A 24506-nucleotide genomic window follows, 5' to 3' on the forward strand; every position below is an offset into this window, starting at 1 on the left:
TGGGGCCCTGCTATGTTTATTGAAAGACAAGGTATTAGTAGATGTTATATTTTATTCTCATTGCATATTTTAACTTTTATTTGCTGCATATAGACCAAGTCCTAATACTAACCTGTTAGTTCTCTCTCTCTCTCTGTGTGTATGAGAAAGAGAGAGAGAGAGAGAGAGAGGGAGAGAGAGAGAGAGAGAGAGAGAGAGAGAGAGAGAGAGAAAGAGAGAGAGAAAGAGATTTTCACATACTACTAGCCTGCTATAACAAACTCACACAAACTCAGTACTTAAACAGTTATTTATCTTCAGTTCTGAAAACTAGAATTTAAAGTTTAAAATCAAGGTGCTAACAGGGTCACAGTCTGCCAGAGTTACAGCAAAATCTTTCCTCCTGCCTTCCCTTTCTTCTTAGTGACAATTGTCAATCAGTCTCTGATGTTTCCAGACTCAAAGCTTTATACTCCAATCTCTGTCCTGTTACCATACAGCATCCTCCTTGTGCACCTGTCTCTTTGTCTAGGTACCTGTTTTTATAAATACGAAAGTCATACTAGATAAACATCTACCCTAACATGACGTCATATCTGCAATGTCTGTATTTCTGATAGGACTGCATCTAAGGCATTATCATGTAAGACTGTTACATATCCCATGACTCTGTATGGTTTGCATGTGTGTATATGTATGAAAGATACATTACATAATACATTATCTTCGCAAATTTGGTTAGTTTCTCAGACACCGTTACCGAGAATCTATCTTTGTGTATCTTTTCCTACACAAGATACACGAAGCCAAATCCAAATAAGCTTGCTGCTGTTTACCATGTTCTTTATGGTACAAGCCAATCACTTGTCTGCTCAGCCCTTTCCTTATGCCTGATCTGTTCACAGGACCCTGCCTCAGGCTGGCATCCATAAAAAGCAATGATACTTTTAATTCTGAGTAATATATTCTTCGTGGCCTGACATTTCTTCATCATTTATACCTCAGACACACCCTTCCCATCATGAGCTAAGCATATTTCCTTCCAGGTTATTTGGCGAAGCTGGTCTGAGCTAATTTTATTACTGTTTTCGTGGTGGGAGTCTAGCAGAGTGGCCTTTCTGAAAGCCAGGCTTTACCGACTTCTCCAGGTTCATAAATATTAATAATGTGTTCCTATGACTCTCTGTGCTCAAATGTTGTGACGGAGCTTATACAAGAAAAGCATTTTAGAATTTTATGTGGGTCCGGATGGGCAAGAAAATGGAGCGGCGACATTTGCGGGGAGCATCCGATCCCCTGGGCATTACTTTCTACGAAAAGGAACTGCTCCTCTTCAGATGCAGGTGCATGGCAGTGTGTTCCTTTTCTGTTGGCACTTTTTTGGTTTTACTTATTTTGTTCTTTAGGAAAAAAAAACAGTTACAACACAGAAAAAAAGCAGAAAATCACTGTGAATGGGAGAGTTGAGGTTTGGGGCACTGAGCTTGCTTCAATCTTTTGATGAAAATTCCAGAAAAATATGGGTTCTGCTTTCTAAGAGACTCTGTGTCCAGACTATCATTCTTAAGGAATGAATCAAATCTTCTTAGTACCATCTCATAAAAAATTTAGTTAGCTATAAATGTTTAAGGCTGCTGCAGCTGAGATCATTTGCCTTGTGGGGGGGAAGAAACGATGCTGTTTCGCGTTAAGTGTGTTTCCTCTTCTATTCTTTTCTACTTTAGATTATGCAAACTTCCCAAACTAGCTATGCCACTAAAGTACTTAAACAAGCAGACCAAATCCATGTAAGCAGTGAAGAGAGGGATAACAGAGAGACTTTAATACAGTAAAGGAACATACCATACTGTTAATTTTGACCTTATAAAACTCATCCCATTTTAGAAGGTTAATTTCACTAGCAGCAGAAAATACTCCTCTTTTATTTCTGACAGGATGCATGCATCAAATAAGACTTCAGTTGCCTTGTGTGATTTGTAAGTGAAGAAGTTTCTTGGTTCAGCCTCGTGACAGAGCTAATAGTAAAATACAGAGGTGTGTTATATAAGTCTCAGCGTGAAGCCTGAGAATGATGAACGACGAAGCTGACATGTTGAAAGTCAAGACGAGAACTGTAGATGTTATTCCAAGTGAGGGTCATTTTGAAAAAAATAGTTTATGATATTTAAAAATCTGAGGTTGTTTTGGGAGAAATGGGGGATGGGGGACATAAGATAGAAGATTTGAGAAGCCTCTGCAGAAGGTCAGTATTGAGCTATAGCAGCAGACATGGACAGATGGAAATGGTGAGATTCCAGCAGAGTGTGAAGGCAAGGAAAAGACCCAGGGGTGACCTCGAGGAGTCCACTGGAGCAGCTTGAAGATCACTTGTGCCTGCAGAGGTGGGGATCTCAGAGAAGGAATGAACTTGGGAAGAATTTTCAACATTACTTCCTATTGTTTGCTCTTCCTCAACTCTACAGTTTTCCCCATTTTTCCTAGAACATTTCAGGCATGCCCCCATCTCTGGGCTTTTTTTTTTTCCTACTTGCTCTTTCTTATACCTGCAAGGATCTTGTCTAAGTTATTCCCTGGAACCTGTTCTAAACTCCATCACAACTCTGCTTCGTGGTCATGTTCTCAGACAGGTCACCTCTGGCTCTACTAAAAATCTCAGTCCAGAACATTAGCTTCTATGGGCATTCACTGTCTCTTTTTCTTGCCTTTGAAAAAAATCTATAGCAATATAATCCCTGTATAGAGATCATACATGGAAGTTGCTTAGCATTTAAATTTCATTACCTAACTACCAGAATTCCATGCCAGCTATTCTGATACAAGCTAAAGCCATCTGGGAAGAAGGGAATCTCAGTTGAGAAAATGCATGTTCCAATTTGGCCTGTAGGCAAATCCATGGGGCATTTTCTTGATAAATGATTGAAATGGGAGGGCCTTGGTTAAAGATTGATGTGAAAGGACCTGATAATGATTGATGTAGCAGAGCCCAGCCCATTATGGGATCCCAGCCCATTAAGCCACTACACTGCTTTGTGGAAGGTCCTAGACAAGCAAGTTGAGCATGCCATGAGGAACAAGCTAGCAATAGCATTCCTCTATGGTTTTAGCCTCCAGATTCCTGTCTTGAACTCCTCCCGTGGCTCCCATCACAGAAGGACTATATAAAGTCCTTCAAGATGATAGAGAAACCCTTTCCCCTTCACGGTGCTTTGGGACATGCCTTTTATGATGGCAATAGAAAGCCAACAAGAACACTAGTTTCATTGTTGCCACAGCTCCAACACCATGTCTCCACTTCTGGGAATAGAATGATAGTGTTTTATGAAGTCTATGTAATATCCTAAAGATTCTCACAAATCTCTGTGTCTTAAAAGTTTTCCTCACCTTCCAGAAGTGCCCAGACTAGGAACCAAACCGCTAACATTTAGGTACGTGAGCAATGTGTAACCCCCAACTATCAGTTTATTAGATAGATATAGATGTATACAAAGGTATAAAGGTAGATATGCATGTATGTGTATAATTAAATTTATTAGAAAATTCCAGAAAGGCAAGGCATGCTTTTGCATATCTTTCCCAGTATTAGGCAAAATCAATTAAGGTTTATTAAAACCCTTGAATTCAAACCAACAAAAGGTCACTTACCAACTTTCCTATTGTATTGTTATTTTTCCACTATACTATACCAACATTCTTTAGTCATAGATAGTTACAGTTCTACATATTGCCATTTAAAGTACATTTTTTAAAACTATAACCCCATATCTGTCTACTTTGTTTATATTAACTTTCAGGTGTTCAAAATGGCTTTACCAAAACTTGCATTCTTCCTCCTTATTTTCCATAAAAATAAACATTTCCATAGAAAGAAAGATAATTTTCTTTTATGGTATATAGATTCAAGTTTGGAGACTCTCTTCTCATTGCAATATTATAAAATAACCCAGTTCTTATAATTTTGGTTTTTTAAAAGATTTATTTATTTATTATATGTAAGCACACTGTAGCTGTCTTCAGACACCCCAGAAGAGGGCAGAGGGCATCAGATCTCATTACAGACGGTTGTGAGCCACAATGTGGTTGCTGGGATTTGAACTCAGGACCTTCAGAAGAGCAGCCAGTGCCCTTAACCACTGAGCCATCCCTCCAGCCCCCATAATTTTGTTTTTAATTTGATTCCTTAATCCATTTATGTCTTATATAATGTGAAAGATAAGAATCTCTAATTTACTTAGTCAACAAACTGATTTGAATTACATCTTTCAAATTCTTACATACATATATGTATATACATGCAAATAGACATAACCATGTACTATCCCTAGATAATGTGAAATTCGATTATTAATAATCTGAATGTATATACACATAGATCAATAATAGTGCAAGAAAATTATTTTTGGAGGGACCTTCTCAAGAAATTTTGACTACATTTCCCTTAGCCTTGTCTGGCTACCCCAGACACACAAAGGATGAAGCTTTATAAACTCAAACACTACCTATACTATACAGGAACTCTTTCTAGAGACAAATAATCTAACTTATAGAGAGTCAGATTTTTTTCTAGGCAACTGACTTGTCTTTTATTCTAGGGAAACTGAACTAGCTCAGCTTTTCGGTCAGAATCAGAATAGTTTCAATAATGAACCTTTAATTCTAGCACTCAAATAATGATCAGGACATCAAACATTTTTGTAATAATTTCAAGATTTCTCTTTACTTTAAAATATTGCATTCTATTTCTCCTAAATTCCTCAATTATGTTACTCATTTATATGATAGATATTCAGATAGATTGCCTTAAATATATTTTAGAAAATGTGGGGCATCAATAAAGTGAACTCTAGAAAAGTAAAATGATTTTCTCCCTTGGTCTTAGTATTAGGAAAGACCAAGATTTCCAGACACAGCTGTGCTCAGCAAAATTCAACTTATGTGCAGTGGGATATGTAGAGAGGAAAATCTTGCTGTATGTAATCTCATAAAATCACCAGTCATTTTTCAGTGGTATATGTCTGTGATGCTACTCGGTCCCAGAGCAATTTGCTCTCTTTCCAAACTGCACTTTCTTTTGTAGTTGCCCAAGCCCATAAACTGCAAGCACATTACATTGCTTCTGAAGGAGGAAATGCAATGTGCTTATCTCTAACATGACCATCTTGCCAAGTAGCACAAAATGGGAGGTGAGACTTTGTTTTCAGATTAATCTCTGACCCTTTCCTCTTTGCCTCCACAGTCTAACATCATTTCTCTGCATAAAGGAAATCGCTGCTAGAGCATAGGTTTGTTGAACATCATCAGCTACATGTGTCTCTTTGCAAAAATAAATATGCACATGTACAAATATACAGTGCTCCTTCATAAAATGAAAACATTACTATCTTGAAAACAAAATCCCGCTCTAGATGATCTTCTAAATCTATGATAGTATGTGGAATAAAAATAAAACTACAAAACAAGCTTTCATCACTATCACTTGCTTACCAGACCATTCTAATACTAAGTCCTAGAAACACAATACAAAGGCTTTGAAATAGCACTTTTCTGACCACAGTGCTTTTATGAAATAAGCATCAGAAATAAAACTCAATCAGGATACACTGGTGAAATATCAGTACTGAATGTTCAGGGCATCTAACTCTAACATTATGTATAATAATTTGTGATCAACCCTAAAGTCCATGACTTATAAAAATGTCTAACTTCCATGAGAATCTGAGCTGAATGCTTAGTACACATTGCACACTTCAGTGAATTCCTCACCTAATCAACAGTATTTCACCTGCCAGCTTCAGCGACATTCAACTTTGTTCTTTCTACTTATCACCGTGTTTATATTACTCTGCAGAAATATTCCCTAAAAACTACTAATAGGTTTTATTTTGCTTTGCTTTGCTTTGCTTTGCTTTGCTTTGCTTTGCTTTGCTTTGCTTTGCTTTGCTTTGCTTTGCTTTGATTTGATTTGATTTGATTTGATTTGATTTGATTTTTTTGAGACTGGGTTTCTTTGTGTAGTCCTGGCTGTCCTAGAACAAACTTTACAAAACCAGGCTGGACTTGAACTTCCAGCGATCCACCTACCTCTGCCTCCCAAGTGCTGGGATTAAAGGCGTGTAACCCCAGTGCCCAGCTAAAATGACTAATACGTAAGAAAAAAGGAAAAAGTTAAACATGATCTGACAAAGAAACTATTTTATATTATCAATGATTGCCATATTACACATTACTTGAAGAGTCTGTGCTGGCTAGTCTCATAGTAACTCAACATAAGCTAGAGTTATCTGAAAAGAGGGAACCTCAACTGAGAAAATGCCTCCATAAGATCCAGCTGTAAGACATTTTCTTAATTGGTAATTGATGGAAGAAGATTCAGCCCAGTGTTGCTTGCTCCATCCTGAGGCTGGTGATCCTGGTGTCTATAATAAAGCAGACTGAACAAGCTACGGGAAACAAACCAGTAAGTAGCATCCTCCGTGACCTCTACATCAGCTTCTGCCTCCAGGTTCCTGCCCTGCTTAAGTTCCTCACGGCTTTCCATGATGAACAGCAAATATGAACACATAAGACAAATAAACTCTCTCCTACTCAGCTTGATCATGGTGTTTTCTTATAGCAATAGAAATCTTAACTAAGACAGACTCTAAAAGAATAAATGTGTTTTGCCTTGTATTAAAGTTTAAGAGCTTTGAGAAGGAAAGTTTATCATTGGAAATGACAAGAGGGCAGGGAAATCATCCTCTTAACTACAGAGCTTAGGTATAGCGTTTGTATCTATAGACTACACGACCTGGAGGTGTATTCATGTGTTTGATTTCAGAATAACAGAATCTTTGTTCTTAAGAATCCTGGATGTCTCACAACACTGTAAGAAGTTAAAGGGTCACCAGTAGTGTTTTCCTACAACACCAGCACTCAGAAAGCTGGGGCAGCATTCAGGACCTTCCTAGGACTTTAACAAGGCTCTGTCTCAAAGTATATAAACAGAAAAAGGAAAGGGGGAAAATTAGAAGAGACAGTAAAACTGTCTGGAAGACGTGTAGTTAAGAAAGTCCAGGTCAAGCAAAATAAGAAGAATGAATAGAAGACATTACTGAACTATCCTGAAATTTCTAAAATTCCCTCCCCCTCTCTCTCCTTCTCTTTGGCTCTCTCTGCTCTCTGTCTATTTTCTCCCCATCCCTCCCCTGTCTCTGTCTCTTTCTGTCTCCCTGTCTCATTCCCTTTCCCTCTTCCCCCTCCCCCATTGCCTCCCTCTTCCTCTCCCCTTTCTCTCCCTCTCTCCCCCCACCCCCCTCATTTCCTCTCTTTCTCTCTGGGGAATTATGTTTTGTTTCTTCTTTGCCTCCCACTCATTGTGCCCCTCTTATTCACATTGTTAGCACCTGATACACTGAGCATTCAATACAGGTTTTAGAAACAGGTCAGTACTCCTCATTTACCCTTCAGTGCACGTATTTCCTCCCAGTGGATCCTTCGACTCAATCATGAAGCACCTATTCTTGTGGATCCTGATATCCAAACCACCTTCAGAGCCATCGTGTCTGCTGCTGACACCTCATAGCTAGATGCTCTTTACCTTGTCCTGGGGCAGCAAAACCTCCATCAAGTGATAAGGGTCAGAGAACCAACTTCCCTCCTTGCTTCATATCAGAACTTTCTAGGGCAGAATACCTCCTGGGGTCCTTGGAATCAGCCTGCAAAGTGATCTTCTGCCAGCTTCACCTCCTCTGTGAACATGCTTTGCAATCTGCTCCTGCAGCAGTGTCTCCACGACACTCCCAAACAATCTCTTACCTCCTACCTAGTATTATCTGCCTCTCAACTCCTGTATTGCTCAACTTGATCCAATAAATAGTAGTACAATGTCATAAAATTACATGTGTGTGTGTATGTTCCCCATACTTCATACTAGATATATTACAGTCAAACTACCTAAGTTATATGCCAAAAAAATGGCTTAAAACAAGAAGATAAACTATCATTGTCAATTCCCTTAACCAGTATAATTTCTAACTGCATTTGTTTTAATTCTTATCCTTATACCCACAGGTAAGCATGGCTGTCACCCCTCATTAAAGCAGCATTTTTTTTTGCAACAGATGGAGAGTATTATAGAGAGCAGCAAGTGGTCCAAATGCAGAGAGTGAGTGAATATGGGACCAGTTCCAACTGATACATCTATAATACGATCCCTATGCCTTAGACTCAGGGAAATTGTGGAAGTAGTAGTGGAAAACTTAGAAGAGCCAAAGGACCAGGATACTGGCTGTGAAATAGCTTCTGCCAGACATCTGAACCCTTGAAATATCAATAGTATAGCTGCCTAAACAAGACCTACATGATGGTAATAGCAGTTGGCATGCCGACAACCTGATAAGGTATTCAATCCCAGTAGTGGACCCTAAGCACATTGTGGTTATTTGAATGAGAATATCCCAGATTGACTCATGTATTTGCATACTTGGTTCCAGTTGGAACTGCTTGGGAACTATTAGAAGGTGTGGTTTTGTTGAAGGAGCCATGTTATCGGAGGGTAGACTTTGAGAGTTCAAAAGCCCAGCTAGCTAGCTTTCTCTGCCTTGTAGATTTTTTATTATTTTTTTATTAGATATTTTCTTTATATACATTTCAAATGCTATCCTGAAAGTTTCCTATACCTTCCCCCCACCCTGCTCCCCTACCCACCCACTCCCGCTTCTTGGCCCTGGCGTTCCCCTGAAATGAGGCATATAAAGTTTGCAATACCAAGGGGCCTCTCCTCACAATGATGGCCGACTAGGCCATCTTCTGCTACATATGCAGCTAGAGACACGAGCTCTGGGAATACTGGTTAGTTCATATTGTTGTTCCATCTATAGGGTTGCAGAATCCCTCAGCCCCTTGGGTGCTTTCTCTAGATTTTTGTCTCAAGATGTGACCCTCTCAGCTGCTGCTCCAGTGGCTTGCCTGCTTGCCTGCCTGCCTGTCTGTTGCTATGTTCCCTTACATAATGGTCTTACTCTCTGTAACTGTAAGCCCCCAATAAAGGTTTTCTTTTTATAATACCTTGATCAAGATGGTTTATTACAGCAATAGAAAAGTAACTAAGACAGAAATTGGAACCAGGAAATGAATTGTTGGTGTGACAGGCCTGATCATACTGGTTTGTTTTTGGCGGTTGTTTATTTGTTTGGTTTGGTTTGGTTTGGTTTGGTTTGATTTTTTTTAAAAGATTTATTTATTTATTTATTACATGTAAGTACACCGTAGTTGTCTTCAGACACACCACAAGAGGGCGTCAGATCTCGTTACAGATGATTGTGAGCCACCATGTGGTTGCTGGGATTTGAACTCTGGACCTTCGGAAGAGCAGTCGGGTGCTCTTACCACTGAGTCATCTCACCAGCCCCTTGGTTTGATTTTTAAGAGCTGTGGAAGATTTTGGGACTTTGGACTAGGAAGGTGGTTGAATACTATAAATGAGTCTTTTAAAACTTATTTATTCATTTATATTACATCCTGATCACACACAGACCCCAGTTCCAGCCTTATCCCAGAGATGCTCCATGTCAATTTTCATTCCCTCTACCAGCCCTCTCCCCACATCCCTATACCTAATCTCTACCCCTGTTCCCCTCCCACTGCCCCCTCTCACCTAGTCCCCCCCCCCATAAACTTCCAGTGTCTATTCTAATTTTCCTTCTGACTGAGATTTAAGCATCCTCCTTTGGGCCATACTAGTTACTTAGCTACTTTGGGTCTGTGGATTGTAGCATGGTTATATTGTACTTTATGACTAATATCCACTGATAAGTGAGTACATACCATGTGTCTTTTGGGATCTGGGTTACCTCATTCAGGATGATATTTTCTAGTTCCATCCATTTGTTTGAAAATGTCATGATGTCCTTGTTTTTAATAGCTGTGAATAATATTCTACATTTTCATTATCTATTCTTTGGTTGAGGGACATCTGGATTCTCTCCAGTTTCTAGATATTGCTGCTAGAAAGATAGTTGATCAAGTATCCTTATGGTATGGTAGAGCATCTTGTGGGTATATGCCCAGGACTAAATCATCTGGGTCTTAAGGTAAAAGTAGTCCCAATTTTCTGAGAAGCCACCAAATTGATTTAAAGATTGATTGTACAAGTTTTCAATCCCACCACCAATGGAAAAGTGTTCCTTTCTTCACATCCTTTTCAGCATGTACTGTCACTTGAGTTTTTTATCTTAACCATTCTGACTGGTATGAGAATCAGAGTAATTTTGATTTGCGTTTTCCTGATGCCTAAGAACTTTGAAATTTTCTTTAAGTGTTTCTCAGCCATTTAAGAGTCCTCTGTTAAGAATTCTCCATTTAATTCTATACCCTATTTTTAATTGGGTTATTTGGATTGTTAGTGCCTAACTTCTTGACTTCTTTAAAAGTTTTGGATGTTAGCCCTCTGTTGGATGAAGGGTGAGTGAAGATTTTTTTCCCACTCTGTAAGCTGCTATTTTGTCCTATTGACAGTGTCTTTTGCCTTACAGAAACTTTTTCAGTTCCATGAGGTCCCACGTATCAGTTGTTGATCTTAGTGCCTGAGCTGTTGATGTTCTATTCAGAAAGTTGTCTCCGGTGCCCATGCATTCAAGGTTATTCCCCATTTTCTCTTGTATTAGATTTAGTGTATTCAAGTTTATGTTGAGGTACTTAATCCACTTAAACTTGAGTTTTGTGCATGATGATAAATATGGATCTATTTGAATTCTTTTATCTGCAGATATCCAGATAGACCAGCACCCTTTGTTGAAAAGGCTTTCTTTTTTACATTGTAGAGAAACAACACCCTTTACAATAGTCACAAATAATATAAAATATCTTGGGTATAACTCTAACCAAGCAAGTAAAAGACCTGTACAACAAGCTCTTCAAGTCTCTGAAGAAAGAAATTGAAGAAGATATCAAAAGATGGAAAGATTCATACTCATGGATTAGTAGAATTGACATAGTAAAAAATGGCTATCTTACCAAAAGCAATCTACAGATTCAATGCAATTCCCATCAAAATTACAACACAATTTTTTGCAGACCTTGAAAGAACAAGTCTCAACTCTACATGGGAGAATAACAAATCCAGAATAGGTAAAACAATCTCATAGAATAAAAGAATTTCTGGAGGTCTTGCCATTTCTGACTTCAAGCTGTCCTACAGAGCAATAGCAATAAAAACCACATGGTACTGGCACATAAGCAGACAGGTTAATCAATGGAACAGAATCAAAGATCCAGAAATTCACACACACACACACACACACACACACACACACACACACACACACACACACACACACACACACATGGTCTTTGGCAAAACAAAACAAAACAAAACAAACAAAAATCCAAAGCTGAAGTGGGTCTTATTGAGCCTTTCTCTTAAGAGCTTTGTGCTAAAACCAAAGGGACGACAAGGGCCTAGCTCATAAAGTTTCAATGTGAATAATAACACTGCCAGATGAGCTAGAGAACAGTCATGTGATATTTTAGCAGAGAATATAGTTGATTTCTACCCTTGCCCTAAAAATTTGCCTGAGGCAAAATTGAAAAATAATGGACTAATTTTCTTGTCAGAGGAGATTTGGAGACAGCCTAACATTGACTGTGTCACATAGCTATTAGTGATCACTCTTAGGCGGATCTACAGTGGAAAAGAGTGGAAGTAGGGCAGAGAGAGGTAGAAAATGCAGTTGGAAAAGAAAATTAACACCAGAAAGTTTAATATTGGAGCCAAGGTTTGTGCTGAAAGAGATTAGGCGAGAAGAGAGTGGGAAAGAATACAGGGATGACGCTCTCAGGGCAAGAACCTGTTCCGTTAAGCTTCCAACTTATAGAAAGGAAAGGTTATGCAAGAAAGAAAAGGTTATGAAAAAGCAATCCAAATAGGGGACCAAAAACACAAAAGGAACTCAGAGGCATCTTTGGATGCTCTTTGCCTCATAATGTTTAATCAGAGCTGTTTTTTTGTTTGTTTAGTTTAGTTTAGTTTTCATTTTTATTTTTAACCATACAGGTGCTTTGAATATATATCATGGCTTCCAGTTTTGTGGGTTATTTATTTATTTATTTATTTATTTATTTATTTATTTATTTATCAATTTACATCCTAAATGCCTGCCAATTCTCCACACAGAGTTCCTCCCCCCCCCCATTCTTCCTCCCCTTTGCCACACTGATTTTCAGAGTGGTTGAACAAGTTTGCAGTCGTCCCTCCAACAATGGAGGAGTGCTCCTCTTCATCTACATCCTAGACAGCATGTGCTGTCACTTGAGTTTTTTAATCTTAGCCATTCTGACTGGTGTAAGATGGAATCTCTGGATCATTTTGATTTGCATTTCCCTGGTGACTAAGGATGTTGAACATTTCTTCAGGTGTTTCTCAGCCATTTGAGATTCCTCTGTTAAGAATTCTCTATTTAGCTCTGTACCCAATTTTTAATTGAGTTATTTAGTTAGTTGGAGTCTAACTTCTTGAGTTCTTTATATATTTTGGATATTAGCCCTCTGTTGGATGTAGGAGTAGTGAAGATCTTTCCCCAATCTTTAGGCAGCTATTTTGTCCTATTGACAGTGTCCTTTGCCTTACAGAAGCTTTCTAGTGTCATGAGGGGCCCACTTAGCAATTGTTGATCTTAGTACCTGAGCTGTTGGTATTCTGTTCAGGAAGGTATGTCCTGCACCCATGCCTTCAAGGTTATTCCCCACTTTATCTCGTATTAAATTTATTGTATTTAGGTTTATCTTGAGGTATTTGATCTATTTGTACTTGAGTTTTGTGCAACAATTTGTTGAAGAAGCTTTCTTTTTCCATTGTATGGTTTTTAGCTTCTTTGCCAAAGATCAAATGTCCCAAGATGTGTGGGTTCACTTCTGGACCTTCAATTCTATCCCATTTGTCAACCTGTCTGTTTCTGTACCAATACCATGCAGTTTTTTTTTGTTTTTTTTTTCTCATCTATATTTTATTATTTCACTTTTTTCCCCATTTTTATTAGGTATTTAGCTCATTTACATTTACCATACCATGCAGCTTTTAATCACTGTTTATCTATAATAAAACTTGAGGTCAGAGATGGTGATTCCTCCAAAAGTTCTTTTAGTGTTCATGATTGTTTTGGCTTTCCTGGATTTTTTTTTGTTTTTCCATATGAAGTTGAAAATTACACTTTCAAGGCCTGTAAAAAAAAATTGTGTTGGAAATTTGGATGGGAATTTCACTGAATCTGTAGATTGCTTTCTAGACAGATGCCACTTATAACTGAATTAGGATCAGGTAAACTATCTAAATAGTCCAATAACCTGTAATGAAACAGATGCAGTCATTAAAAGACTTCCGACAAAAAAAAAAAAGCCCTGAATAAAGAAATTGAAGAAGATATTAGAAGATGAAAAAAAATCTCCTATGCTCATGGATCAGTAGGATTAATATAGTGAAAATGTCCATCTTACCAGTTTTGTGTTTTTATGGAATTCCTGTGTCTATGAACATGTGTGCCTTTGCATCTATATGTGTTTCTTATGCTTTTACTTTAGTTCCTTTTCTTTAGTCTGTTTTATTTAGTGAGAATTCTGGAATTTTGGTTTTTTTATAAAAACACAGAAATACTATAAGAATATGTTTTCATTTTAATCCCAGATGTGGGATATGGGACTCCTTCAAAGCAGCTGACTATGATTTGCCTCATGCTCTACCAGATTCATGCTTTTGCAAGTTGTGAATAGTTGCTGCAATTGTGTGATGTTTGGAATTCTGGGAACTTCTTAGAGGGTGTGTAAATGCTAGAGCCCCAGTAGATGGGAGGTTGTTGGTTGTTCAGGGGTGAGAGTTGGATTTGGTTTGTTAGTAGTCATGTTCAAAGAAGAAACAAGAAAAAAATTAAATCCTTATATCTCTGTCTCTCTTTGTGTCTCTTTGTCTGTCTGTCTATCTCTGTCTCTCACTCTCTGTCTCTTTGTCTCTCTGTCTCTCTGTCTCTCTCTCTCTGTCTCTCTGTCTCTCTCTGTCTCTCTGTCTCTCTCTGTCTCTCTGTCTCTCTCTCTCTGTCTCTCTCTCTCTGTCTCTCTCTCTGTTTCTCTGTCTCTCTGTCTCTCTGTCTCTCTTTGTCTCTCTCTGTCTGTCTGTCTCTCTCTCTCTCCCTTCCCTCTATCCTTTCTCCCCTATGTAGTACTAGGGAGTGAAACCAGCAGGGGCAGGGCTAATAAAGGGTGAGAAAAAGAATAACCCACCAAGTAGAAAAGTCTAGTTTATATTTGTCCAGTTCTGGTTTGGTTGATTTTGTTTTATCTTATTTTATTTTATTTTACTTTGCTTTTACTTGACTTTATTATTATTCTTTAGATGCCTATTTGTTCTCTAAGGTGAGACAAAAGTTCTGTGGACTTGTATGGGAGAGATGGTGAGAAGGTTCTCAGAGGAGTTGGTAGAGGAAAAACCATAATCAAAATATATTGTACAGAAAAAAAATCTATTTTAAATAAAAGGAAAATAGAGGAAAAATAAAGTTTTGTAAAAATCAAGCAGTGGGTCAAGCAGGCAGCCTAACTTGGCAACATGTCGTGTGCTTTTTAGCGTTAGAGTCATGAAAAGGTAGAGAAACGAAATTGTAGAATCTTCCTTCTTGGTTAAAGAAAGCCTCTGAAGACAGATCGTTATCTGAGAAGTCATTGCATAAAGTTCTGAGTGGCCATTGCATGAAGCAATAGACATGAAACTGTCTAGCATTGGAGATGCCAGCATAAAGCAGGTGCCAGAACTGTAGGATTGCTGCCCGAGAGAGCCACATACAGGGAATCTAACCAGCCAAAGAGAGGGAGAGAGAAGTGTGGTCAGGGAAGCTGGAAAGGCAGAGCCATCTATGCCCTTTGACATCAGAAGTAGGATTATAGGATTTGAAGTTCTCTCTGGTGGGTTTTGGTCTTACTTACCTACAGTATTTCTTCACTATGAACCCATTCCTCTCTTTTGGGATGGTAATGAATATTATGTGCCATTGTATGCTGGAAGTACATAGTTTAATCTTAGGATTTTACATGGGGTTACAGTTAAGAGATTATCTTGAGTCTGAAAACATAATTTGGACATTTAAACTGTGTGGAGACTGAAAGACCATGAAGATCTTTAGAGTAAACTAAATGCATTTTTCTATTATGATATAGCCACTCCTATAGGGGTGAGGAGTGGAATGTCATGGTTTCAATGTGAATGGCCTACATAGGCTCATATTTTTAAATACTTGATCCCCAGCTTGTGGAACTATTTAGGAAGGATTAGGAAGGGTGTCCCAGTTGAAGGAGCTGTGTCACTGGGGGCAGGCTTTGAGGTATCAAAAATCCCATTTAGCTCCATGCCTCGGTGTGTGTGTGTGTGTGTGTGTGTGTGTGTGTGTGTGTGTGTGTGTGTGTGTGCATGTGTGTATATGTGTGTTGTCTCAAGAGCTCTTGTATACTGTACCAGTACCATGCCTGCCTGCCTACCTACCTGCCTGTTCTTCCTGCTATGATTGTCATGAACTCACCCTCTGAAACTGTAAGCCCCTGTAAATGTTTTCTTTTCATAAGTTGTCTTGGTTGTGGTGTTTTGTAAAAGCAATAGAGAAGTAACTAAGCTACACATACATGTACATGCAAGTGACATTAAACTCATTAAGGTGTGTGTGTGTAAAATAGGTGCATATGTGTATTATCAAAAATTAATAATAATTGAAGAAGATGTGGTGAATTTAATAGGCAGTTGGGAGTAACATAGAAGGATACACACACCCTCTAATATGTCACAGATAATGGTTTCATTTGCTATATTTCATCTAATAATCAATATTTTGTTCTCTGTATTTTATAGAGTAGAAATTTATTAGTAGCTGAGGTGTAACTTTTAATTTTCAACAGATATTATTATTTTAATGCAGATCCACTGGAACATATTTAAAAAGGAATTTGCATTAGTTATCCATAAATAACTGTCTGTTGTCTATGGTGTAGTGGGGTAGAAATTACTTTAAAGACCAACATGGCAACACTCCTCAAAGCTTATTTCAGACTCTGTCACAATTAGGTTTATAATAAAGGAAATAGAGTTGGCGAGCCTTAGGATTTCTACTAAGTGTCCTTAGTCTCTTCTCCCCCCTCATCTCTCCTCCTTCCTTCTCCTCCCTCCTCTTCCATTCTTTTCCCTTAATCCTCTCTCTTCCCTCCTTTGTCTGACTTAGGGTCTCATACATGCCAGGTTGGTCTCCAACTCACTATGTAGCCAAGAACAGCCAGGATGACCAGAAGCCTGGAATTACAAACATGTATCCCAGATTCCCTGTTTATATGGTGGTATGGATCAAGTCTAATGCTTTGTTCATTCCTAGCAAATAAACAACTAAACAACACATTCCTTTTCCTTTAAACAAACAAACAAACAAACAAAATTTGTACCAATAATATTAACCACTTGGTCAATAAAACATTTTCCATACTCATCTGTGATCTTACTGTAATAACCATATAAAAACCAATGCCATGTTCTAAAGCCTTGAGCAAAACATATTTAAATTAGGGTATTTTATTGAAATAAATTTATAGGCCAACAATTTAAAAAAAATTAAAATAAGCACTTTTTCTTTGGCTCTTTGTATTTCAAAAAGTTTTTCATTTTCAGTCTCCATTTAATATAAAGAGAATGGTTTTAGAATATAAGTAGACAACAAATGAGAGAAAAAAAGGAGATCCTTGTATTGAAACTATGAGTCTACGTGCCAAGAGCTAATATGCAGAGACTGAGAAAGTGTTAAATCCCAAAACCTTGGGAACTTAATTTTTAAAAAAAGCAGGGAGGAATGCAGACAATACCTCTCAACATGAACTTGACTTTGTATGGTATGAGTACAATGTGCCACATTCACTACCAACTCCAAAACAGCTATGTAGCCCAAAGAGCATCCCTCCTACTATGAGCACTGTCACACACTATGAAAAGTATGGCCTCGGAATCAAAGAAAGAGTTCAGTTCAGTCATGGGCACAGCCAGGAAATACAGCCCCAACATCACTGTTAGACCAGTTCCTCCAATTGTGGAGATGCTCTCTAGCCACACCATCACCTGGGGGAAAGCATCAATCTATGGACACAGGGCAAAGGCCATTTGGTTTTATATAGCCTTCAAAATGCTTGGAATGGGGGAAATCAAAGGAAAATATTTTGTGGTATAGGTATACTAAACATATACACAGGTATTTCGGTGTTCATAAATAAGATTTTACCAGAATATGGTTATATCAGTTGGCTTATGGGCAAACTATCACTGCTTTCATATGATAGTGGCAGTGTTAAGTTACAACAGTGACCCACAAAAGAAAAGACATTACCTTCTGGTTCTTTATATAAGTTTGACAGTCCAAGACCTAGAGCTTACTTACAAAACTTACAGAAGTTTTTTTTTTAAGTTTTTTTTAAAAGCTCAATGATTTTTTGCATGAGCCCAGGTTTATAAAGATATAAAGCACATACTTAAACATTCACTAATCATATATCATAAAGAAATATATTTTAAAGCAGTTCTCCCATATGCATATAATTGTATTACCATTAAAAGTTAAAGTAAAATTTTAAGTTAAAACATTGCATATTTTAATTGGAAACTTATAGTTTGTTTGAAAAGTCAATTGCTGGGTGGTGTTTTGCTGGGGCAGACACAGGTGGAAGGATGTTCTGTTAAAGCAAGTATGTGAAAGAACACATAATGAAGGACACTTTGCTAATGACACATAAGTGTTGGTTTGCCTTCCATCGAATACCTAAGCTCTGTGTGTTGTGACTCCATAGAGAGAAATGCGTCAAAAAACTTCTGGTTTTGTTCTGGCAGCTTCTCGCCAGTTGTGCAGACTCGGCTCGATTGGCAGAGTGATGTCAGGTGATGCAGGCTTGTGTGGAGTTTTCCTAAAACAGACTCTGGTATTGAGGCAAGACATGTGGTGAGGCAAAAGCCATAGATGTTTGGAGGGAGTATAAATAGGACTCAATGGACTGTGAGAGAGGCTTGTTTACATAGCTACCTTTGCCACACTTCTTTGCTTCTTTGTCTTCCTTAATCTTCATTTCTTGGAGGGAGGCACAGCAGAGAGCTTCTCCTAGCATACCTGCTGGGCATAGTTGCTCCTGATGACTCCTGCCATTAGGCTGAGGCCTGGCTGCCTCTGTTAGGTCATGCCACTGATTCGTGTTTACTGTCCTGACACCACTGAACTGGACTGCTGGTATATTCGTGAAGTGGTTGCAAGTGGATCAAGCTGCTGCTGCTGAATCCTATGAGCTAAACTGCTGATTTTGTGAATGGAACTGCTTATTTCCTGACAACACAGATGAAATTTACTCCAAAAAATACAATTCTAAACAGGTCCACTTCCCCCGTATCCTATAACCTTTCTTGTCCACTACCTCTGGTGGGTAGTGGACTAGAAGGGAGGTTAAAGCATTAAAAAAAAAAACATTTTTAAAAGTAGAGTTTAAGGAAATCTAAGCTAACACATGTTAGTAAGAAACGTGTACATTTGCTTCTACGAAAAGCATTCATTTTGGCTTCAAACTGCCAATGATTTTTAAAGTATTTCCATATTCTTATTTTATAAATATAAATACTGAAAACATGATTTCACATGTTTAGGGCCATTTCAGAAATGGCTAGGAATTCTCTCCTAATCTGAAGCCAAAATGCATTATAGATAGATAGATAGATAGATAGATAGATAGATAGATAGATAGATAGATAGATAGATAGATAGATACTCAAAAACTCTAATAGTATTATACAAAATAATACAATCTGTGCTGGACACAGTGGCAGACATTTGTAATCCTAACCCTAGGAATGTGGAAGCAGAAGCATCAGGTATTCAAAGCCAGTCTCAGCCATGTAATATACGTAGGTGAGAGACAAGTCTGGGCTACATGAAACCCTGAATTAAAACAAACAAAATTTGTTTTGTTTTGTTTTGTTTTAAAAAAGCCATGGAATATTTACATGGCAAGTAATTATGACAAAAATCACTGTGTGTGTGTGTGTGTGTGTGTGTGTGTGTGTGTGTGTGTGTGTGTGTGTGAAAGAGAAGGGGAAGGGGAGAAGGAGGGGGAAGAGGAGGGAAAGGAAGAGGGAGAAGAGGGAGAGGAGAGGAAGAGGGAGAAGAAGAGGGAGGGGAGAGGGAGAGGGAGAGAGGGAGAGGGAGAGTCAGCAGTCAGCAGTCAGCAGTCAGGACAACTTTCTGGAGTCTCTTCTCCGTTTCTGCCATTTGACTCCAGAGGATCACATTCAGGTCTTTAAGCTCAGAAGCAGGCAGCAATGTCCACTGAGCCATCTTGCTAGCCCCCTGCTTGTGTGTTTAGAAATCTTTAACTGTTGACGGTTTTTTCAAAGCACCCACATTATTGAGTTAAGGAGCTGGATCTCAAACTTGCCATTACAAGGGGTTTGCTGTGCCCTCATCCTAATGCCCAACCGAGTGGGTGATAGTACGCTTGCTGTAAAGAAAAGGCGATTTAGGATTGGTAAAAATCCTTTCCCGATCTGTTGGTGGCCTTTTTGTCTTATTGACAGTGTCTTTTGCCTTACAGAAGCTTTGCAATTTTATGAGGTCCCATTTGTCAATTCTTGATCTTACAGCACAAGCCATTGCTGTTCTGTTTAGGAATTTTTGCCCTGTGCCCATATCTTTGAGGCTTTTCCCTACTTTCTCCTCTATTAATTTCAGTGTCTCTGGTCTTATATGGAGGTCTTTGATCCACTTAGACTTGAGCTTTGTACAAGGAGATAAGAATAGATCAATTGGCATTCTTCTACATGATAACCACCAGTTGTGCCAGTAGCAGAAGATGGCCTAGTCGGCCACCACTGGGAAAAGAGGCCCCTTAGTATTGCAAACTTGATATGCCCCAGTACAGGAGAATGCCAGGGCCAAGAAGTGGGAGTGGGTGGGTAGGGGAGCAGGGCGGAGGGATGGTATAGGGAACTTTCGGGAAAGCATTTGAAATGTACATAAAGAAAATATCTAATAAAAAAAAAAGAAAAAGCAAAAAGGAAAATGACTTCACAAGGTCACAAAACTAGTAGGAAGCGTTGTTACTCATTCTTCTGCCTTGCCAAAGAGCATCTATAAATAAGTGGTGTGATCATTACTAATGCTAATTAGTACTGGGGTTGTAAGAAACGCTGGCACCCTTTCATTTCTCAATACTATAATCAAAAGCAATTTGTTAAAACAGCAGCCACTTAAAGAGTATTTTAGCTTTTTGAAAGGCCAAGGATCAACCTCTCGGAGATTGAGTTCTGCCTGACAGGATTAGCTAGCAGACTCATCACCCCAAGGAGAGGCAAGGATTCTTTCTCCCGTTCCTTACATGTGCCAACACACTGGAAGAGAATTGTGAATGCAGCATGTTTCACTTGGGCTCCTGATGACTTTTATGGAGATGCTGCCGATCACCTGGATAAATTCAAAATCTTGTGAAACTTGGTGACTTAAGCGATTGTGTAGCTCCTACAGACTGTGCATCTAATCTTCAGATTAATGATGTTCTCCACAGAGCTGGAGCGCCCCCTCCCCCACCAAGACTTTTCTATTTTAAATGCATATCTATAGAATATGTGTTTTAACATTAGACCTTTCTTCTGTATGTATATTACAGAGCTAAATTCATGCTGTAAAAGCTTGACTAGAATATATGCAATCATTACCAATTCTTTTTATTAAATGCTGAATAAGTGGGACATAAAGTCCTACTAAGAACACTTACCAGCCAAATGCTGACCAGGTCTAGGAAAACTGAGGCATTGCCCCCGCCTGGAAAGTAACTATATAACTTTAGGAACATCCTGAACAGACCTAAGTGTGGTTCTTCATGCATATAACACACAAAGCTGCTTCACCTCTACGGATTGTGAATATTATTATTATTATCCATCTCTGAATACTTGACCAATGTTCCTTTGATCCAAGCAAATGCAGTCTTCTCATTTCTAACAGAGAAAAGACTACAACATAGGTGGCTCATGAAAGAGAGAGTGTATTTAAACGTGTGTGTGTGTGTGAGCTTTCTCTAACAACAACAATATAATTGAAGCAATTAGCTTCTTCTAAGGAGACAAGTGTATGTCGGCTCATAGTATCAGAAGTTCCTGTCTAAAACTAAGGGTCCCGGTGCTTTGAACTTCTGGCTTGAATGGGTCACCAAGGCAGAAGCATAGAACAAGCAAAGCTTCCTGAAGAAGCAAAGGCAAGGGGGCTTGAGAGATGGCTCAGTGGTGGACAGTGAGTGCTGTGCTTGGAGATTCAACTTAGATTTCTAGTACTTATATCAGCTAGTTCCCAACCACCTGTAATTAAAACTCCCGAGGAATCCAATACCATTTCTGGAATGTTCAGGTACCTAGAACCATGTGTGCGCATGCACACACACACACACACACACACACACACACACACACACACACATATACACTCATATGCACATTATGAAAAATAAAATAAAATAAAATAAAATAAAATAAAATAAAATAAAATAAAATAAAATAAGGGGTTTCTATAGATCATGCACCAAGACAGGGGAACTGGAATCCTACAACTCTCGTCAAAAGCATGTTTCCAGTGACAATGAAACCTCCTAACAATTTCCTTTTTTAAAAAACTTTTCAGATTCATGTGTACAAGAGTTTTATCTGCATGTGTGTATGTATAACACATGCATGTCTGGTGTCTGCAGAAGTCAAAAGATGTCAGTTCCCCTGGGGCTGGAGTTTTAGATGGTTGTACACTGTCATATGAGTGCTGGAAATCCAATTGGGCTCCTCGGCAAGAGGAACATGTGCTCGTTAGCAATGCATCACTCTAGGACCCAGACCCCAGCTTTCTTAAATGCTCACACCAACTCCCCACAGTACCATGCTAGGGGGTCAGAATTTTAACACATGTGTATTTGGCTATATTCACGCTATAGTAACATGATAAAGAATATTACAGAAAACCTGATTACAATGAAGTACTTGTCTTTCCATGTCATTTATCTCATGCTAAACAGAGCTCTCAGAGTGTTTGTATGTGTGTGTGTTTACAAGTATATATATGTATATGCACATGCATATGCATATGATGTATATATATATGTGTGTGTATGTATGTACATACATACGTGTGTGTGTGTGTGTGTGTGTGTGTGTGTGTGTGTGTATGTGTGTGTGCAGCAATGTCTGACTAGAAAGTTCCACAATAAATCTCCCCTGCTCACACTGGATTGCTTTGTCCCAATCACAGGAGGCAGGTAAGACCTTAGCTTTTGTCAAGTGTACCATGCATAAGTTATTTTTGTATTTTTAGTCAAAAGGACAGACTTTAATCTTTCAAGACTCAAAATGGCAAGTCCACTGGAAATCCACAAATCTTTCTCATGATAAATGCTATCTGTTTATATTACCTCTCATAGTATAAATTTCATTAAAATAACTTCTGTCTCAGGTCTGATATTAAAAACAAAAGGTTATCATTAGATTACTCAGCTATTAATACTTCCTTATTAGTTTTGAAGAGATCCTATTACTGAAAATTTCCATAATGTGTCCCTCTATAACACAGCTACTGAATTGGTTTGCATTTAAATTGATCAGTCAGACCCTGAAGCGGGTTTGGCACCTTCTTGTTAAACTTTAAAGGTGATTAAATTCCCATAAACTCTCAACAATGTGATTGCCTAAACAAGACCTGCATAGTGACCATACCAGTCAACATGCCAACATTGACACCAGAAATTTCACAAGGCCCTACCTTAGATGAAGAGCTACAGGTAATTGATGGCTACTAAGAGAGTGAGAATCAGTTTCTCCAGGGTGAATCCCTGAAAAGTTACTCAATCCTAAGTGGCCAGCCCTAGACACATGTGCATGTGAGCAATGCTAAGAAAATTCAGGTTTGTTTGTTTGTTTGTTTTTGGTGTGTGTGTGTGTGTGTGTGTGTGTGTGTGTGTGTGTGCGTGCACATGCATGCACATGTATAAGTATGTGTGCTCTGTAATAATAAAGATGAGGTCATAAATTTGAGATGGAGTGGAAGGACACTGAAGGAATTGGACAGGGTAGAGGGAAGGTGGAAATGATATAAATACAGTGTTCATATATTGAATTAAGAAACTATAGGGCCAGGATTAAAGATTGATTGACAAGAGACTATCACCACTGAAGTCTTTGATTTACTGTGACAATTAACATGGGTTAGCTGGAGCTAAGAAATTAGCAGTGATTAAGGAGAAAGCAACATCATTGAGGAGCATAAATATGGGACTATTTCCTTGGGGTTAGTACCACAACCTGTGATACAGAGGGGCCAAGGCTGCAGCTCATGCTGGCAGGTAACTCGTAGTAAAACAGTCACACAGATAGTGCTGGGTTTAAAGGTATAAAGAGGTCATGGAGAGCAGTTGAGGCTTGGCATTATGTGGCAGGCCTACAGTCCCTGAAGAAAAGCCAGCAGAGGCTACTGGTGAAATTACAGCCTCAATTGTATCAGAAACCCCAAGATGGAAGGGGTCATGGAGAGAAGTTGAGTTCCGGCACCATGTGGCTGGTTAGAATCCAAGGAGAGACCAAGAAAGCCTATTGGTATAGGTGCAGCCTGCATTCATCAGAGAGTCAGCATTTTGGAGATGCTACCATGGAAAGCCTAGAAGAAAAGCTGTGTGTGCTTCAGAAAGCAGAACTAGAGGGATGGCATTGTTCCAAGGTCCTTCGGAGAACAGAAGATTGTGAATGGGTTCCAGACATCAAACACTGATCTCTATACTGTGGGAATTTGGTTTCGTTGGGGTGGTTGTGATTGTGCCCACAGTTAAGAGACTGAATTTTTAAAGAGACTGGAATTTTAGAGAGACTGAACACTGAAAGAGACTTTAGGTGTTTTAAAGAGGCTGAACTTTTAACTTTTAATTTTAAGTTACTAATGTTCATATTGGGATTATCAGTGTTAATGTGACATCATGGGGACAAATGAGAAAGGAAAGGTTCTGGTTGAATAATGATGTGGTAGTATGTTAAGCCAATGGGGTGTATGGTGCTGACTAGTTTTATATCAACTCAATACGAGTTAGAGTCCTATATTTGGAAAGAAGAAACTTCAATCAAGAAAATGCCTCCACCAAATTGGCCTGTAAGGCATTTCTTGACTGGTGATGGATATAGGAGGCCCCGCCCATTGTGAGGGCTGCTACATCTGGATAGGTGGTCCTTCACTCTATTGTTAAATCAGAATGAGCAAGTTACAGAGAACAAGCCAGTAAGGAACACTCCTCCATGTCCTTTGCATCTGTTTCTCCCTCTAGTCTCCTGTTCTGCCTAAGTCCCTGTCATGCCTTCCCTGAATATTGGACTATACACTAGACAATAAAATAAACTCATAGTGTTTTAACACAGCACTAGTTGAGGTTAACTTACACATCATGTATGAAACTCAAAAAAGAAAAAACTTTAGAGTAAAAGTTATCATTTTAACAACTATGAA

At 38.7% G+C, this 24506-nt stretch overlaps 1 protein-coding gene and 1 long non-coding RNA gene across 24 annotated transcripts in view; one reads left to right on the plus strand and one right to left on the minus strand.

The window, feature by feature from the left end:
• The window catches only part of Nrg1 (neuregulin 1), a 1084158-nt gene that overhangs the window by 958143 nt on the left and 101509 nt on the right, over positions 1-24506 (minus strand). The gene's annotated exons all lie outside the window — the stretch shown is intronic.
• Positions 1-24506, plus strand: part of Gm39155 — a 119525-nt gene that overhangs the window by 18777 nt on the left and 76242 nt on the right. The window contains exon 3 of one of the 3 annotated variants that reach the window (XR_003947372.1): positions 3368-3396. The exons of the other annotated variants lie outside the window; for them this stretch is intronic. This is a non-coding gene — a long non-coding RNA (predicted gene, 39155). Of the gene's footprint in view, positions 1-3367; positions 3397-24506 lie in introns of those variants that run through there. 3 annotated transcript variants of the gene reach the window in all.

The sequence above is a fragment of the Mus musculus genome, chromosome 8, assembly GCF_000001635.26.
Source record: "Mus musculus strain C57BL/6J chromosome 8, GRCm38.p6 C57BL/6J".
Classification (NCBI taxonomy): Eukaryota; Metazoa; Chordata; class Mammalia; order Rodentia; family Muridae; genus Mus; species Mus musculus.